The sequence below is a fragment of the Electrophorus electricus genome, chromosome 21 (assembly GCF_041902795.1).
Source record: "Electrophorus electricus isolate QZ-2024a chromosome 21, ASM4190279v1, whole genome shotgun sequence".
Lineage (NCBI taxonomy): Eukaryota > Metazoa > Chordata > Actinopteri > Gymnotiformes > Gymnotidae > Electrophorus > Electrophorus electricus.
This window is the reverse complement of record NC_137517.1, coordinates 12430001-12448866: the sequence shown is the minus strand read 5'-3', so window position 1 is coordinate 12448866 and position 18866 is coordinate 12430001. Positions and strand designations below refer to the sequence as shown.

The 18866-nt window shown below is 40.4% G+C and overlaps 1 pseudogene; it reads left to right on the top strand.

Annotated features, from left to right (window-relative positions):
• The first annotated feature begins 4311 nt into the window (after positions 1-4311).
• LOC145652829 (protein NLRC3-like) overlaps positions 4312-18866 on the top strand; it is a 16552-nt pseudogene continuing 1997 nt past the window's right edge.

Here is an 18866-nt window from a genome sequence, read left to right as displayed (position 1 = left end):
TCAGATGAGTTGTGAATCAGGTGTATTTTTAGTATGTTAAAAACACTAAACTCCGCCCTGCACCTGGTCTGACTGAATGAAACGTCGGGTTGCTACCTGGAGCTGCTGCTTTCTGTTCTCAAGCTGTAGAATGAGTTTGCCCACATCAGATTCCAGATTATTCAGCTCTGATGTGGTCTCTGCTAGCGCAGCATCTTTCTCAGCTAGATCCTGGATGTGACCTTCCAGAATGTCATGCAGCCCCTGCTCACACACAACAACAATCACCCTCATAAATGCACACACCCCCTGCTGCAGTGTTACTCCCTGCTGCCCCCATCTGGTGTGATGAGGAATATTGGTGCAGAGTCCTTCTCTTGCAGGGGTCAGAGTTCAGGCAGGGGTTAAATGAGGCTCCAAGCTTCACAGACATTTTGTATAAAGCTGAGGAGTGTGTCTGGTAAAGGTGTCGTTCCCTTTCAGACCTGTGTTTTAGTCCTTTCTCTTTTCACACTTTTGTTTTAAACCACAAGAAAATGTTTATAATAAATGTGCAGATAATATGCTTAGTCAGCTCTATAGGTCTTTTGTATTAAGAGCATATTTTTGGACGCCTGTTTTTACCTGTAGGTTGCCATGTGTTTGGAGACACCCACCTGAATCTGTTTCTCTTTGTCCTTCAGGGCCTGTTGGAGGTCGTTTTTACTGGCCTCATGTTTGATTTTGGTCTCATGCAGCTCAGAGTCTTTCAACTCCAACAAGTTCTTCAGATCCTAAATAGAGAGAGAGAGAGAATACATAGAGTACAAATATACTAAACATTTAGTTCAAATGGATTTCCCTATATAGTATACAATTTATAATTTTTAATGTATTCTCATAGCCTAATTAAAACATTAAAGTTTTAGTGTCTTAAAGTAACAGTTTAATAAGCATACATGTATGCAGGAACATGCACCTGCACACACATACACACTCACACGTATGTCATCCTTTTTCAGGGTGGTGAGTGTGGAGTTGTGGGCGTGGCCAGGCTGGTGTCCACTGCTCTGATTGGTGCTCCTGTTCCTCAGCTGATTGATTATGGTGTTCTGAGCCTTGAGCTCCCCCTGCAGCTGTTCTATGTACCTGACATCCATCACACACACACTCGATTAGGCTACATTTTATTTCACATGTTCATTTAGAACTATGAGATGGACTCTCTGCACACAGATTCATCTTGGAATTACATTCCAATTACATGGAACTACATGGAGAAACTCCACTGAAATCACTGTGACATTAGAATGGTGTGTGCCAGCTCAGGACTAGGTACTATAATATAACTGTCTTTTGCTAAGAATAAAAAACAAAGCATTTCTAAGGATAATTTCTTCTATAATTAAAGTACAGCGATTTACTAGCTAAGGATTATTATTGTTTAATGAAGGCCCTAAGGTTTAACTTAAGTGGTCAGAAATTAGCATTTAAAATGGAAATATGTCAAATAATTTTGTTGTTTTGATGTGGTTGTCCTGGAGAAACAGCCCGAGTTTCTAACTGGGAAATCTTCCATGAACAATGTTTCTTATCAGAATTAAATATAGGCCTGTACCGACCTGTGCAGCTCTTCAATGGTTTCCTCTGATTGGCTCTGATCCTCAGAGGGCGGGTCTTGTAATGTGTAGGCTTGTAGCTGGATCTCTAGCTGTAGGCGGAGCGTCTTCTCTTGATGGAAAAGCGCTTCCATCTTCTCCAGTTCCTCTCTGCACCTGCTCAACTCCTGACAGGTGGATGAAGAGCATTACGTGAAATGAAGAAATAATTCAATTCAAGAGACGTGTCTGGTCCTGCTACTGCAGTAGCAGTTAAAACTATTCTACAAAGGAAGAGAATAAAGAGGTTTGGGCAGAATAATTTATGCATTTGAGAAGGTCAATTTATTGCCTTTTCAAGTTGTATTTAGATTTTTTAGCGCCCTCCCTTTATCTAGGTGCGGAGTGTGATTAACAAGTGTCCCCAGTCTCGTCCTCTCAATTAACCGGCTCTGATTACAAAAACTAGACTCGGGTCTCCTCACGTCTAAGTTTTGCTGCGTCGCCACTGGGAAACGCTCCTCTGCCGCGTTGTAAATCTGTTCTGTACAACTGCTGCACTTCTGCGAGCCGCCCTCATGCTTGAGGAAGCATATACGCATGCGCAGGTTAAAGTTGTCCTTCTGCAGCTCGGATATCGTCTGGATTAAAAAAAAGAGCAAACAGATCGGATTGATGTTCAGACAGACAAATATTATATTTTCAGCTTGGCAGTAAAATTGCATACCTGCGTCATTTCTTTTAGTGTCCACGTTTTGTTCCTGGTCAACAATTTCCCATGTTGAGAAAAACTCATCATGTTTCTCTATTGATTTAATTTGGCCTTTCACGATCGTTCCTGAATCCAGGGGATACACGGATAATATAAAATATTTTAGATATTTCTATAATTAACGGCGCACTTAATTTAATGATATAATAAATCATGCAAGTAATATTGATACTATTCCTGAAAACTATTAGAATATCCAATAATTCTGGTCGGACTATACCTTGAAAATCACCTTGTCCTCCTTCAGAAAATCATGTAGGTATTTAGTGTGTTGGAACGCTTTTAAATAACTTACACTTTCCTTAGGTTGTGATGTCATAATTACATTAATGCGTCTTAGTGGAACAGTTCACTGACGCAGTAACGCCAGCAGTGGCAATTTGACTTTAAGTGTCTGACTTTTATCAAGCAGTAAAACCATTGTCATGCCTCTGATAAACCTGATCAGGAAGGAGACGTAACGGAAACCACAAGGTGGTCAATTTCAGAACTACAGATATTAGTGGTAAATAATGTGGCTAATGAGTGAATTTGTACTCTACCAAAGTTGGTTACTAACACTAAATGGTAGCAGATTGGTAATTTTCCTTTATATAGCAGAGCATATTACTGTAAGTTCAAATAATATTATTTCTTTATCTATTTGAGCAAATTCCCGAGTCATACATATTATACAGTATAAGAACAATATGTGTTAAATACATTCATATTTGTTTTGTGAAATGGCACATAATATTATGTATATGAAAGTGCCGCAATTATTTTAAAGTTCTAACTGTTTTATAATAACATTTGTATCATGATCATGGATGACTTTCCTTTTCATTCACAGTTAATAATAATGAAATTAAAGAATTGTGTTCTTGTGCGCAAGAACACAAAAACATTCGCGAGAGTACAGTATGTGTTTGTGTGTGCAGAAGAGCAAGTTTGTGTAAGAGCAGGATATATCTAAACACGTGCAAGCAGTTTTGTAGCAGAGCAAAGTAAATGTAAGCGAGAGCAGAGCAAATATGAGTGAGCACATGTAGATTTTGCATGCGAGCAAAGGAGATCCGTGAATGCTGCGAGTTACACGTCAATACTGTGTGAAATTTTTTTTTAACAAAACAGATGTTTGATTTTGCACTTTTGCCAACACCAGATTAATGCAGATTATGTCCCTTGTGGTGTTTTGACCTTTTATTCAGAATTTTTGTCTGAAGTCCCTTAAAACATTCACTTATGTCTACAGCTCCATCATAACCTTGACCTTAGATGTTACCTACTAGTAAACAGATCTGCCTGATTAACGTCTTTTGGCTCGTCTTCTTCTCAGATACATGTCTGGGCACAAACTAAACGTTCACATACTGGCTTATACCACTACATCACTGGGCATGTGAACTGGACATGGCGATCAGCAGAGGAGAGACCCAAGATACCATTTGAAAATGGTTTATTCAAACACTCAAAATGGTTTGAACTGTCATATCAGGGGAGTGTATGCTAGAAACGAAACGTAATGACAATAAATAGTCATTTTATATAGAGTTTGTGAGCACAGTATAGGTATTACACACAAACTAATAACCTGTCTCTCTCTCTCTCTCTCTCTGTGTGGGTGTGTGTGTGTGTGTGTGTGTGTGTGTGTGTGTGTGTGTGTGTGTGAGTGAGTGTGTGTGTGTGTGTGTGTGTGTGTGTGTGAGTGTGTGTGTGTGTGTGTGTGTGTGTGTGTGTTTGTGTGTGTGTGAGTGTGTGTGTGTGTGTGTGTGTGTGTGTGTGTGAGTGTGTGTGTGTGTGTGTGAAAACCTAAGTAAACGTCTGCTCAGAACAGCTGTGCTGTATAAGCTCCATGACAAACAAAATTCTCCCACAGTCCAAATCCACTGCTAATTTACTGTCACTGTTCTACGCTATTCTGTGTTATTTAAATACAGTTCTATACTGTAGCTCTGATTTCTCTCTCCCGCAGAAGGTTGGATAAAGTGTTGTGACTGGTCACAGCAGTCCGGCCCCTAAAAAACAATTATCCTTGACAAAACCGGTTCAGTCCGGTTTAACGCGAAAGTGAAATTTTTGTGCTCCATTTTAAGAAGCGGAATGCAAATATCTTTAGAAAAGAAAGCCGGTGAGTATCTGAATCTGAGCTGTCAATCAAGAATTATATGAACTTATACTACTCAAAGAACAAGTTCTTAAATTTAATATTAACAGAATTTAATATTAACAGGTTAATGTCTGAAAACGTAAAGCTTTTAGCCGCTATTCTGTTGCAGTAGGTGTCTTCGTTTACGCGAAATGCAGCAATAGAACTGAGGTCGTCTGATTCAGAATAACGAAACTAAAGTCGTTCTAGGCTCATCTGAGAAATTGGTCCGAATCAATATGTTTACATGAACTGTATAAAAAGTACTAATAAACGCACTATATACTTAATATATTTATATTTTGTCCTCTACGCAGAAACAAACTGCGCAAATAGAACAGGCGTCGTACTGCAGGAAGTGTCACAAATGTCTCGGACTGTGAGCCAGTAGATCTAACAGTAAGTGTTTAGGTGTCCAACTAGATGTAGACTAGTTGTTTTATCAGGCTAAGACCGTGCTGTTTACACGATCATGTCGTAATTAGACTGACAGTGTGAGGTTAGTATTGTACCAATAGTGTGCATGTCAGTGTAACTAAAGAAGTAATATTTATAATATTTATTAGTAATATTATTAAGTGATATTTCGACACTGTTTCTTTGTATGACAGTGATTGAGTTAGTCTGTGACCCACTATGCACTTACAGAACACATTTTTCCTGCCTCTGTCTTCTTTTCCACTTTGGACTGATACTGTTCACTACACCCACGTTTTTGAGTTTGTTTTAGTGCTGTAAGATTACGTTTTAAACTTTATGCATTATTTGCTCATTTTAATAAACTATATTTTGTACTTATAAAGTTAGTAAAGGTGCCTGTCTACACCAAAGCTCTTCAAAAACATGAATGACTCTGTTTCTCTTTTGAGAACATTAAGCGAGAAAATACTGTAATGTCTCGCTTATAGGTGCATTCCGAGCTGAAGCGTGAATGTCTTGGTCGTGCTTCGTTAAAACGCGTGAATGTCTTGGTCGTGATTGATTAAAGCGCGTGAATGTCTTTTTCGTGATTGATTAAAGCGCGTGAATGTCTTGGTCGTGACTCGATAAACGGAGATCTTGGCTGCATTTCGGGCTGTGAACCAGTAGATCTGGCAGAACGTGTTTACACGTCCAACTCGGCTACGTGTTTTGAACTGGCTAAGACAGTGATTTTATACGATCGTGTGTTAGTTCAACTAACAGTGTCAGACTAGTATTGTACCAACGGTGCGCATGTAAATCTAGCTTTTTTATGAAGTTCTGCGCTGTTTATTTGTGTGACAGTGATTTTGAGTATGCACTTATTATAAAAACACATCTTTACTGCCCTCTTTTGCAGTTTAGCCAGGGCTTTAGCCTGGTAGTGATCTTGACACTAACCTCTCTGTGCTCACATGAGGATGTTTACATTTGCATTTATAAAATTTAGCAGACACTCTTATCCTGAGCGACTTACAAAGGTGCTTTATTTATGTTTTTTGTAGCGACACAACAAATCACTTCTGTAAGTCTCTCTGGACAAGGGTGTCTGCCATATGCAGTAAATGTAAATATTGTAATTGAATATGTGTTCTGATTATTAATCTGCATGTGCGTGTTTGCAGGTGTACAGCTATAATCTGTAGGAGGAGACATGACCTCCAAAATACGTGTCTCTGGGGAACAGCACACACAGAAAGGAGACAGGTGAGAGAACATAAATAAACATACTTGCAGTGCATAGGTTTGTGCACTTATTTACTTGGGATATCTGAATAAATCTATATTTATTGCATTTAGTAGATGTTCTTAGCCACACAGACCTCTTAAAAGTGCTTTGATATCCATTCACAAAACCCTTGAATAGTACCAGCAGGTAACAATCTTAAATCAGATACTGCCAGAAACAGTTGTCTCTACTGAGACCGAGACACAATGCACAATACAAAGATGAAACATAAGTATAATCTTCAGAAAGTTTAAGACCAGCGTAATGCAATGTAAAGTAATGTAAAGATGCTCTCTGGTATAACTCTGATCATCTTGAAGATCACTTAGTAAATAACAAGAAACATAATAACGAATTTAGTGTTTTCAACATCTTTGTACGAATTCTTTAAAAAACATTAAATAAAAATCGCAATGATAGACATAAATGCATATTAATTTATTTGCACCATTTATACACACATTAGTATTTTGGCCTTAAAATAATATCTTTTTAATTGTGTATGTTAGTCTGATTCAGGGTAAGAGATCAGACTCCCCGGAACCCAGCAGTGTGTCCATGAAGAGTGACCAGTCAATGGACATTCCATTAAAGTTCAGAGAGGGAGTGTATCCTACTGAGCTCAGGTAAGGATAATGTAGGGAATGTGCCTGTTCTACTGAGCTCAGGTAAGGATGATGTAGGGAATGTGAGTGTTCTACTGAGCTCAGGTAAGGATGATGTAGGGAATGTGAGTGTTCTACTGAGCTCAGGTAAGGATGATGTAGGGAATGTGAGTGTTCTACTGAGCTCAGGTAAGGATGATGTAGGGAATGTGAGTGTTCTACTGAGCTCAGGTAAGGATGATGTAGGGAATGTGAGTGTTCTACTGAGCTCAGGTAAGGATGATGTAGGGAATGTGACTGTTCTTCTGAGCTCAGGTAAGGATGATGTAGGGAATGTGAGTGTTCTACTGAGCTCAGGTAAGGATGATGTAGGGAATGTGACTGTTCTACTGAGCTCAGCTAAGGATGATGTAGGGAATATAACTGTTCTACTGAGCTCAGGTAAGGATGATGTAGGGAATGTGGCTGTTCTACTGAGCTCAGATAAGATGGAGTCCTCCACATACACTTCAGAGAGGGAAAGTGTTCTGATGAGAGGTGATGGTCTCCTGGTTTAAGACAGTGTTCCTCACTCCCAGTCCCACCTGATCAAACTCATTCAGCTCATTATGAAGTTCTTCATGAGCTGTATCAGGTGTGTTGGAGCAGGAAAACACTAAACTGTGCAGTGCTGCAGGTTCCCAGCACTGGGAATGAGGAACACTGGATTAAATCAGTTCATCCATCTTTGGGAATGAGGAACACTGGATTAGGGGATTAAATCAGATCATCCAGCCTGCATATCCTGAGTGGGAAGAGGTTTGTGCACTTATTTACTTGGGATATCTGAATACATGTATATTTCTTGCATTTTTTAGATGCCCTTATCCAGACAAACTTCTTAAAAGTGCTTTGTAGTCCATTCACAAAACCCTTGGATAGTACCAGTAGGTAATATTCTTAAATAATCTTGATCTCTAATACTACCAGAAACATTTGTCTCTGCTGAGACTGAGACACAATACACAATACGGATGAAACATAAGTATAAACTTTAGAAAGTTCAGAAAGTTTAAAAGCCTAATAAACCTGGATAACCAAGTCAGGTTTGGAACGTGAGCCCAGAACAATAACTGGTCATCCACAATTACACAGAGACTTCTGCATCCTCACAGTGAGCAGAGAGTTCTCAAAGGGTAAAGTCACTGTGGAAATGAACTCTGGATTTGTGAGATGATTACTTTAGAAAATACACCAAAAATGTGAAACTATTTTAAGTTAGACTTTGGCAGTATAACACTATTTTGGCATTAAAACAATATCTTTTTTAATTGTGTGTTTTAGTTCTATTCAGGGTAAGAGATCAGACTCCCCGGAACCCAGCTGTGTATCCATGAAGAGTGACAAGTCAATGAAGATTCCAATGCAGTTCAGAGAGGGAGTGTATCCTACTGAGCTCAGGTAAGGATGATGTAGGGAATGTGACTGTTCTACTGAGCTCAGGTAAGGATGACGTAGGGAATGTGACTGTTCTACTGAGCTCAGGTAAAATGGAGTCCTCCACTTATACTTCAGAGAGGGAGAGTGTTCTGATGAGAGGTGATAGTCTCCTGGTTTAGGACAGTGTTCCTCACTCCCAGTCCCACCTGATCAAACTCACTCAGCTCATTATGAAGTTCTTCATGAGTTGCATCAGGTGTGTTGGAGCAGGAAAACACTAAACTGCAGTGCTGCAGGTTCCCAGCACTGGGAATGAGGAAGACTGGATTAGAGGATTAAATCAATTCATCCAGCACTTGGAGTGAGGAGCACTGCATTAGGGGGATTAAATCAGTTTATCCAGCACTGGGAGTGAGGAACACTGAATTAGAAGATTAAATCGGTTCATCCAGCCTGCATATCCTGAGTGGGAAGAGGTTTGTGCACTTATTTACTTGAGATATCAGAATAAACGTATATTTATTGCATTTAGTAGATGCCCTTATCCAGACAGACTTCTTAAAAGTGCTTTGTTGTCCATTCAGAGAACCCTTGGATAGTACCAGTAGGTAATATTCTTAAATAATCTTGATCTCTGATACTGCCAGAAACAATTGTCTCTACTGAGACCGAGAAACAATACACAATACAGAAATGAAACATAAGTATAAACTTCAGAAAGTTTAAGACCAGCCGTACTGCTGCATTCTGGATCAGCTGTAAGGGCCTGGAGACACACATGGAGGAAGCAGCCAGGAGTGAGTTACAGTCACCCAGTCTCAAGGTAATGAGGGACTGGAGGAGCACCTGGGTGTCCTCTTTAGAGAGAAACAGTCGAATCTTCCAGATATTGTAAAGTATAAACCTGTAAGTGTGATACATGGGAGACACACACACACACACACACACACACACACACACACACACACACACACACACACACACACACACAATGTCACAAGCATAGGGAGGTATCTATGAGGAGGGGTCTGTGCTATGACAGTACAGTTACAGATGTGCAAAAATAGTTATAGTTTATTAAAATATTAATTTTCAGTCTCCTTTATGCACAGTCTAATTCAGCCTCACAGCACAGGTGTACGTTTACCAAGAATACAAAACACACCTGTACATTTACGAATATTTCCCTAAAGTTCAGCTTCTTTATTTAAAAACAATGGCAGTTATTCTAAAGCTGACTGTATACTGTATTCAGTATGTACTGTAATAATTAAATAATAATAAGTTTAAATTTAAATAGTGCATTTCTAAAATTCAAGGTTGCTTTACAATAGCAATACACATGGAAAGAGACATGAATTAACACATTTAGCACATTAATTTATCAACTATTAACAGAAGAAAGGTCATTAAAATGTTTATGTTTTAAGCGATTTGAAAGCAGAAATTGAAGACCAGAGATGGAGAGATTGTAGTAAAGTGTTCTATAGTTTTGAGGCCATGACACTAAAAGATCTGCCCCTACAGAGACTAATCTTAATTTAGGGATGGAGAGACAACCTGCATCAGAAGACCTAAGTGTATGGGTGGAGCAGTATGGATGTAGGAGTTCAGCTAAGTAGGGAGGTGCAAGACCATGCAGAGCTTTGAATGTAAGCAGGACGAGTTTATACTGAATGTGTTGAGAGACAGGGAGCCAGTGTAACTGATGTAGAATCGGGGTGTTTTGGGCTGACATTTTTTAACATCTAAGAGAATTCTGGGGTGTAAATGAAGAGAGAGTTGCAGTAATCAAGATGGGATGTGATGAAAGCATGAACCAGAGTTTCAGCACCTTGTCTGGAGAGCATGGGCCTAAGTCTACTGATATTGTGACTGTAAAAAAAAAGGCATTTTTAACCATTGACATGATGTGGGGTTGAAAGAGTGAGGAGTACACCAAAGTTCCAAAATGCAGTTGATGATTTGACCAAGACCCATCTAGACTGAGTTTAAAATCAGTTAATTTAGCGATTATGGATTTAGAAGCAATAACTAAAATTTTATTTTGTAAGGATTTAACTCTAGGAAGTTTATGTTCATCCACTGTTTGAGATCTTTGATACAAGAGAGTAAAGCAGGAAGTGGTAAGGTAGTGTTACCTTTGGTGCTACTATAAATCTGAGTGTCATCAGCATAACAGTGGAAACGGAGACCATGCCTGCGGATAATCTGACCAAGGGGCAACATATCGATTAAATAGGAGAGGACCAGGCACCGATCCCTAGAGAACATCTTGGGTAACGGTAACAGTGTGTGATTTGTGTTTACCAAGTGTGACAAAATGTGATCTATTAGAGATATAGGAGATAAACCATTCAAGAACTGTATTAGTAATCCCAATGTCTGAGAGGCAGCTGATAAGTACGCTATGGTTTAATTGTGTCAAACACAGCACTTCTATCTAGAAGATCTAGAAGGAGGAGAACACACAGGGCACCAGAGTCAGTAGAGAGAAGGGGATCATTGAAACCATGTAACAGGGCTCTCTCAGTGTTGTGCATAGTATGGAAGTCAGATTGGAAAGGTTCAAATAGATCCTGAGTATTTAAGAAAGATTGTAGTTGAGAGGCTGGAACCCTGAGTAGACAGGGGAGACTGGAAATGGGTCAGTAATTATCAAGTAGTGCAGCATTTAGTCCTGTTTTATAAAGAATGGCAGTTAAAGCTGAGGTTTTGAGAGCTGTAGGGACAGAATCCGAAGGGAAGCATTAATGAGAAGACATGGGAGAAATAGCAGAAGAACACTTAAGAAGAGGAGTTGGGGCAGGATCAAGCTGTAGGTAGATGAGCTGGATTTAGCTACAGTAGTAATGCTGTTACTGAACATTGCTGAGCTCCTCTTTTAATGACTAGACAAAAATAAACTCTCTTGATTACAGTTTAAGTTTCAAGTTTGGTTTATTTGTCATGTACATAGATAACTCGCAGTGAAATGGTTTGAGAGTGCTCTGTCCAAATTGAGGGAAAAAAACAGGGGTACATAAGGAAATATCTCTCTCTCTCTCTCTCTCTCTCTCTATATATATATGTATATATATATATATATATATATATATATATATATATATATATATATATATATATATATATATATATATATATATATATAACAATGTATGTACAATATATGTATAATATGTTTATCAGGCTTTGCCAGAAATGTAGCACAAATTAGTCCGTGGATCAGTGTGTGTTTACATGTGCACATAGTCTGGCTAATATTATTCTAGAACACATGCTTTAATCAGCCTAAGCTTAGGTCAACTAAGACACTATGTCACACTATAACAATCAGACTGTAGTATTAACATGATCATATCTAAGTAAGACAGTTGTAGACTAATATAAGATCATGGGTGTACATGTAAACATAGATAGTGAGGGGTTAACACTTGTGTAACAGTTGATTAATCTGCTTGTATTATTCCTAGAAATATAAAAATCTTGGTGTTATCTTTGATCCAGATCTCAGATTTGAACAGCAAATCAATTCTGTTATTAGGAATAATTTTTACAAGTTCAGAGAAATTTCCCAAAATCAAATTCTTTGTTCATGCTTAGGAACAAGTCATCTACTCACTGGCACTCAGAGTTGTTCAGATCAGCTGTTGCCTGTTCTAAAATCTCGGCTGAAGCTGAAGTGTGACTGTGTCTGTTCCACAGTCTTGACTGAAGCTGAAGTGTGACTGTGTCTGTTCTACAGTCTCGACTGAAGCTGAAGTGTGACTGTGTCTGTTCTACAGTCTCGACTGAAGCTGAAGTGTGACTGTGTCTTTCTACAGTCTCGACTGAAGCTGAAGTGTGACTGTGTCTGTTCAGCTGCAGCACTGAGGCTGTGGAACAGTCCTTCTCTGAATATCAGCTCTGCTCCCTCTTGTGCAGATTTCAAACACTTCTTTTTACCCTGACATTTTCGTTTCTCTGTCCATGTTTATGTTTGATGGCACATTTCCTTTTGTTTTACATTTCACAGGTTTTTGTTAAGACATTTTTCCTAACTTTCCACAGCACTTTGGTCATTGCTGTTGTGGTAAATGTGCTCTATAAATAAAATGTACTTATTTTCTAACAAATCATCTTGTAAAGGAGCCCTTTTGTCTGTTTTGCTTTCCCTTGTCATCCTTTGTTTATTGTTGTATCTGTGTGTTGTCCTTCTCCCTGCTCCTCCCACCATTCCTGCCACTCCCCAGCCTAACTCCACCCACCATTCCTGCCAAAGCCCCAGCCTAACTCCTCCCACCATTCCGGCCACTTTCCAGCCTAACTCCTCCCACCATTTCTGCCACTTTCCAGCCTAACTCCTCCCACCATTCCTGCCTCTCTCCAGCCTAATTCCACCTACCATTCCTGCCACTCTCCAGCCTAACTCCACTCACCATTCCTGCCACTCCCCAGCCTAACTCCTCCCACCATTCCTGCCGCTCCCCAGCCTAACTCCTCCCACCATTCCTGCCAATTTCCAGCCTAACTCCACCCACCATTCCTGCCACTTTCCAGCCTAACTCCACCCACCATTCCTGCCACTACTGACCTAACTCCACCTGCCATTCCAGCCACTTGTCCTTAGTCTCTGCATTGTTCTCTTCCCAGATTCCTCCATGTATATACTTCTCCTGTTTCCTGTCTTCCTGTTCTTGTTTGTTGACCTTTGTTTTCTTGTGGCTGAGTGTGTTTAGCACATTTGCTTTACTTTCACTTTCTATTAAAAGCCTTTTTGAGTTTCTACACTCACACCTGCATCTTCATCCTTTCTGCTGCTGCACACCAGGCAGCATCACAGATCTGTTATAAAATGCAGAAACGCAAGTGTTGATAATATATAATCTTGTATATTATCTACTTGTCTGTATAATCATGTGTTGTGCAGGTATGAATGTGCTACATATTCCTCCATAAAAGTCTGTTGTGTTTGTCCACAGTGTACAAAGAGAAAAAGCAGAACTCACCTACAGAAAACAATTGGAGTCCATATTCAAGGTATGTAAGTGTGGGGGTGATTTCTAGTATATTTGGGTTTTAGGATGTAACAGAAGTAATAAGATTACTTTTTCCATTAAGTAATGAGTACAGTAATCCCATTACAATTTTAGATAAGTGATGAGTAATGGATTACTTTTTTTTAAGTAACTACCCAAACACTGCCAGAATGTTCTCCATCATGAAACAAAATCATGTAGTGATCTCTCTCTGTAACATGGTGGTGTTTTTTTGATTGTCTGTTGCTGTTTATTCCTAACCAGGAGCTGGAGCACAAAGTCGTCTCTCTGGTGAAGAAGGAGCTGAAGAAGTTTAAGAAGCTGCTGAGTCCAGATTACCCAGCATGCTCTGAGAGAGAGGTGGAGGATGAGGAGGATCAGAGCAGTGCCAGAGAGGGAGCGCTGAAGATCACACTGCATGTCATGGGGAACATGAACCAGACAGACCTTGCTAACACACTACAGAGCAGTAAGAGCTCTGGATCATGGCTTTATGATGGCAGTATCACTATAACTAAATTTTGTTCTCTGTGTTTGTGCAAAGTGTTTCAGCGTTTTGATAAATTACTTCAACATCAAAGATAACAAGAAAATAAAATATTTGTGATCATGTTCTTCTGTTTATTAGAGCTATTCTCTGAATATCAACGAAATCTCAAACACAAACTAATGGATACATTTAAAAGAATTAATGAAGGAATTTCCCAACAAGGAAGCTCAACTCTTCTGAATGAGATCTACACAGAGCTCTACATCACAGAGGGAGGGAGTGGAGAGGTCAATAATGAACACGAGGTGAGACAGATTGAGACAGCATCCAGGAGACCAGCAACACAGGAGACACCCATCAAATGCAATGACCTCTTTAAAGACAAACCCATCAGAAGAGTGCTGACTAAAGGAGTTGCTGGAATTGGGAAAACGGTCTCTGTTCAGAAGTTCATTCTGGACTGGGCTGAAGGAAGAGCAAATCAGGACGTCCTCTTCATATTTCCACTTCCTTTTAGGGAGCTGAATTTGATGAAGGAGAAAATGTTCAGTCTGATGGATCTACTTCATCACTTTTTCCCAGAAACAAAACAATTACAATTAATACACTGTGATGCTTACAAAGTCATTTTCATCTTTGATGGTCTGGATGAGTGTTGACTTCCTCTAGATTTCCAGAACAATGAGAACTTGTGGAATGTAACAGAGTCGACCTCGGTGGATGTGCTGCTGACAAACCTCATCAAGGGGAATCTGCTTCCCTCTGCTCTCCTCTGGATAACCTCTCGACCTGCAGCAGCCAATCAGATCCCTCCTGAGTGTGTTGATCAGGTAACAGAGGTACGAGGGTTCAGTGACCCTCAGAAAGAGGAGTACTTCAGGAAGAGAATCAGTGATCAGAGCCTGGCCAACAAAATCATCACACACATGAAGTCATCAAGAAGCCTCTACATCATGTGTCACATTCCAGTCTTCTGTTGGATTGCAGCCACTGTTCTAGAGAGAATGTTGGGTGAAGCAGAGAGTGGAGAGATCCCCAAGACTCTGACTCAAATGTTCACACACTTTCTGATCTTTCAGATCAAACACAAGGATAGAAAGTACCATGGAAACACTGACACTGATCCTCAACAGACTAAAAAGTCAATTCTGGCACTGGGAAAACTGGCTTTCCAACAGCTGGAAAAGGGCAACCTGATCTTCTATGAGGAAGACCTAAGAGAGTGTGGCATTGATGTCAAAGTAGTGTCACTGTACTCAGGAGTGCGTACCCAAATCTTCAGAGAGGAGTCTGGGCTTCACCTGGGGAAGATGTTCAGCTTTGTGCATCTGAGCATTCATGAGTTTCTGGCTGCTTTATATGCATTTCTCTCCTTCATCTCCAAAAAGAAAAATGTGTTGAAACAGCAAAAGAAAGGTCTCTTTAAAAGATCAACCATGTCTGACTTCCTTATGAATGCAGTGGACAAGGCCTTACAGAGTGAGAACGAACATCTGGACCTTTTCCTCCGCTTCCTTCTGGGTCTCTCACTGGAGTCCAATCAGACTCTCTTATGAGGCCTACTGACACAGAGGAAAAGAAGCTCTCACAGCAAAGAGGAAACAGTCAACTACATCAAGGAGAAGATCAGGGAGAATCCATCTCCAGAGAAATCCATCAATCTGTTCCACTGTCTGAGTGAACTAAAGGATCATTCTCTAGTACTGGAAGTCCAGACATACCTGAGCAGAGGAGGTGACCATTGTCTCCATGGAGCCAGTCTCTCTCCAGCTCAGTGGTCAGCTCTGGTGTTTGTGTTGCTGAACTCAGAAGAGGAGCTGGATGAGTTTGACCTGAGTAAATATGACCCATCAGAGGAATGTCTACTGAGACTGCTTCCATTGGTTACAGCATCCAGAAAAGCTGTGTGAGTATTTTCATTCATAAACACATTACTGCACTGGTGTTAGTACATCATGATCTCCATCATAAGGTACTTTGTTAATTTGTGAGTGTTCCTTAAACCCCTCTGTATCCTGTACCCTAATCACTATGCAAGGTGTTAGCTGACCAAATCATTAATCCTAAAGTGCTTCTTAAGTGTCTTTGTGCTGCCTTTCCTCTGAGTACAGGCAGTGCTCAACAAATGCACCACAAAAAACCTATCACACACTTCTCTCTCTCTCTCTCTCTCTCTCTCTCTCTCTCTCTCTCTCTCTCTCTCTCTCTCTCTCTCTTTCTTACACACACACACACACACACACACACACACACACACACACACACACACACACTGTAAGTGTATATTTCTCTCTTACACACATTGACATTATAACTCTTTCACTTGTTACAGTGTTCACTTACCCCTGCCCTGCTTACCTACAACCAGCGATGGAAACAGGTGTAGACCAACATTTAAGACGTGTAAAATATAATACATTTATCTGACTGAATTATAATTACAAAGGTATTAGAGTAAATTCTATTGTGTAGCACAGTTTAATTGATGAGAATATGTATAACTAACTTTATAAAGTTACTTAAGCATTTACATTATGTCATACTACCTGAATGTTACCCAATAGATGGATATAAAGTAAGAGAGAGGTAAAGAAAGAGTGAGCGAGAGAGAGAAGTAGAGAGAGAAAGCCCCAGGTAGAGGTTTCTCCAAACCTCACTGCTCAGTCCACCAGCTCTGCTCCAGCTCCACTCCAACTCTCCCCCTAAACCCTCCACCTCCAGACCCTGACTTCAGTCTTATCTTCACCAAGACCAGGTGGTTTACCATCACTGACCAATCACAACTAACCACATTCTCTTATCACCCACACCATGGGACAGCAATCAGGTATCACTGACGCAGGAACTCAGCTGGTGGTAGGACAGTGATTTACAGTCGTGAATAACAACTCACTTCCTGTAAAAGTGACCGTGATGTGACCCCTCTTGTATGTGTCACGTCTGCACTTCCTGTCATACTTGTTTCCCCTCTTTGGTCTTCCTAGTGCTGACCTTTGTCTATTTACACTGTTTGCCTTTTTGACTGTGGTCCTGCCTGAGAGGCCCAGCAGATGCAGCAGGACTAGAGCAGGTGAAGGGTACTGTGGAGAGACAGGCTGAGGGGATGGAGATGGACATTCTTCTCCACACACATCAGTTCCTCCTCTTATCCTAAGAGACACTGATGAACCAGTATATCCAGGGCTTTCTCCTCTTCTGGGGTTTGTGTGGACATCACTCCCCACTGCTCAGTGTGAACTGCCTGCACTTAATCTCTGCACAATATCATCACACTGCTTCTTTATCTCTGTTACACAAACTAACAGTTTTGTTCAGTTTCCTCCAAGGGAATATGGAACTCCTTTATAAAATTTAACTCACCCTTCTGTCTCTCCTCCACAACTTTACCAACTGAATCCGTGTCTGGTAGCGTCTTTGATCAAATTATCGTAATTCTGTTTGACTATTAATCTATTGTTTGCCTGTTGACTTGTGGGACTGTTTCCAAACTTAGGCAGGGGTGGAGTTAACAAAGAAGCAATTTGAACTTGCTCTGAATTAAAAGCGTGCGTGTGTATGTGTGCGTGTGTATGTGTGCGTGTGTGTGTGTGTGCGTGTGTGTGTGTGTGTGTGTGTGTGTGTGTGTGTGTGTGTGTGTGTGTGTGTGTGTGTTATACAAGAGAGAGAACAGAAATCACCATCTTGATGCATAATTAACCGATCAATTTAACATGTCTGTTCAATGCAGTTAAATTAATAGTGGTGTGTTGTAATAAGGAATAAGCACATTTTGTGTTTTGTCTGTGTGTGGATTTCAGAAAGAACAGTAGAGACAGGTAGATAAAGAGAATAGAGATATTTTGTTTATCTAAATCAGTAGTTCTCAAACATTTTAGACCAAGTGTCTCCTATAAATCATCCCACAGATACACAGACGGTGATCACTTACCATTTCAGTAAGAGGGTTGAGGAGTTTAGCTGAGTAAAGCTGTACGATGTCCAGGATGAGGGCAGTGGTCTTCAAACACAGATCTGACTCTGCCTCCATTTTGTTATGGTACTCAGTCTTGATTGTGGTGAGAGCAGAGAGGTTATTCTCACAACAGAAAGTATCAACCCCACTAGCGAAGAACATCAAAACCTGCACAGCTTTTAATGAGAAGGTTGAAAATTCACTCTGTCTTTGGATCCAGAAGTTCTACAATTACATCTGTTTGAATTCTGACATCAGTATCTCATCAGATGATAACTGGAGCAGCTTCTCTTATTCAGCACAGATCAGATCCTCAGTCATTCCTATGAGGTGAAAGGTGAAGGGGTTCCCGATGGCCCTGATTATGTCACACACTTCAAAAAGTGTCAGAGAGGCCCTGCGTTCAATGTTAAGCTCATCAAAACAGGAGAAACTATCAACGAGATAGACTAATTTTTCCTGCCATACTGAGTGTCCAAATACACTCACAAAGGGAGATTGTTGTTCTTGCATAAACACGTGTAGCTCAGATGCAGTGCAAAGAGCCTTGTGAGCACTTTTCCCCTTGATAACATCTCACTTCAGCACGAAGCAAATGTTGCACATGTTCACTGCCCAGTACCTCACAAAGCACATTGAACAAAGTTATTGGTTGAGCCTTTATTAACTTCACTGCATCATTCCTCCTGATATCGGTTTCCTGATGTTATGACATTATCCTGTGCTTTTGCTGGGTTTACATGTTTTATCATTTTATCTAGTGAAAAGATAAAGATGACGCCAGAGAGGTCGACTGCTGTCACCACTCCTCCGACCGTACTTTGTACTTTCTCCGAAATTCTTGCCTTCTTATCTTTTCTTTTTACTATGATGCGCATCTCTTATGACAGAAACCCTCTTGTTTCTTTCAGTTTACAAAATACTCACCTCAAACCATTTCTAACCTCAGACCTAAGTTGGCAGAGTGAGATCCTAAGGGAAAACAAAGGACGCAACACAAAGAAATGGCCGTGAGGAAAGGGAGCCGGTGTAAGGAACAGGCTGAGGCCTCGGGCACACTGAGCTCCCTTACCTAGCATCCTGCTAGCCAATGTCCAGTCTCTGGATAACAAGCTCGACAACCTCTGGGCCAGGATAAAGTTCCAGAGGGACATTCGGGACTGCAATCTCCTCTGCCTCACTGAGACCCAGCGGTACCGAGCCATGCCATCTACCTGGCCGAGTTTTTCTCGGTGC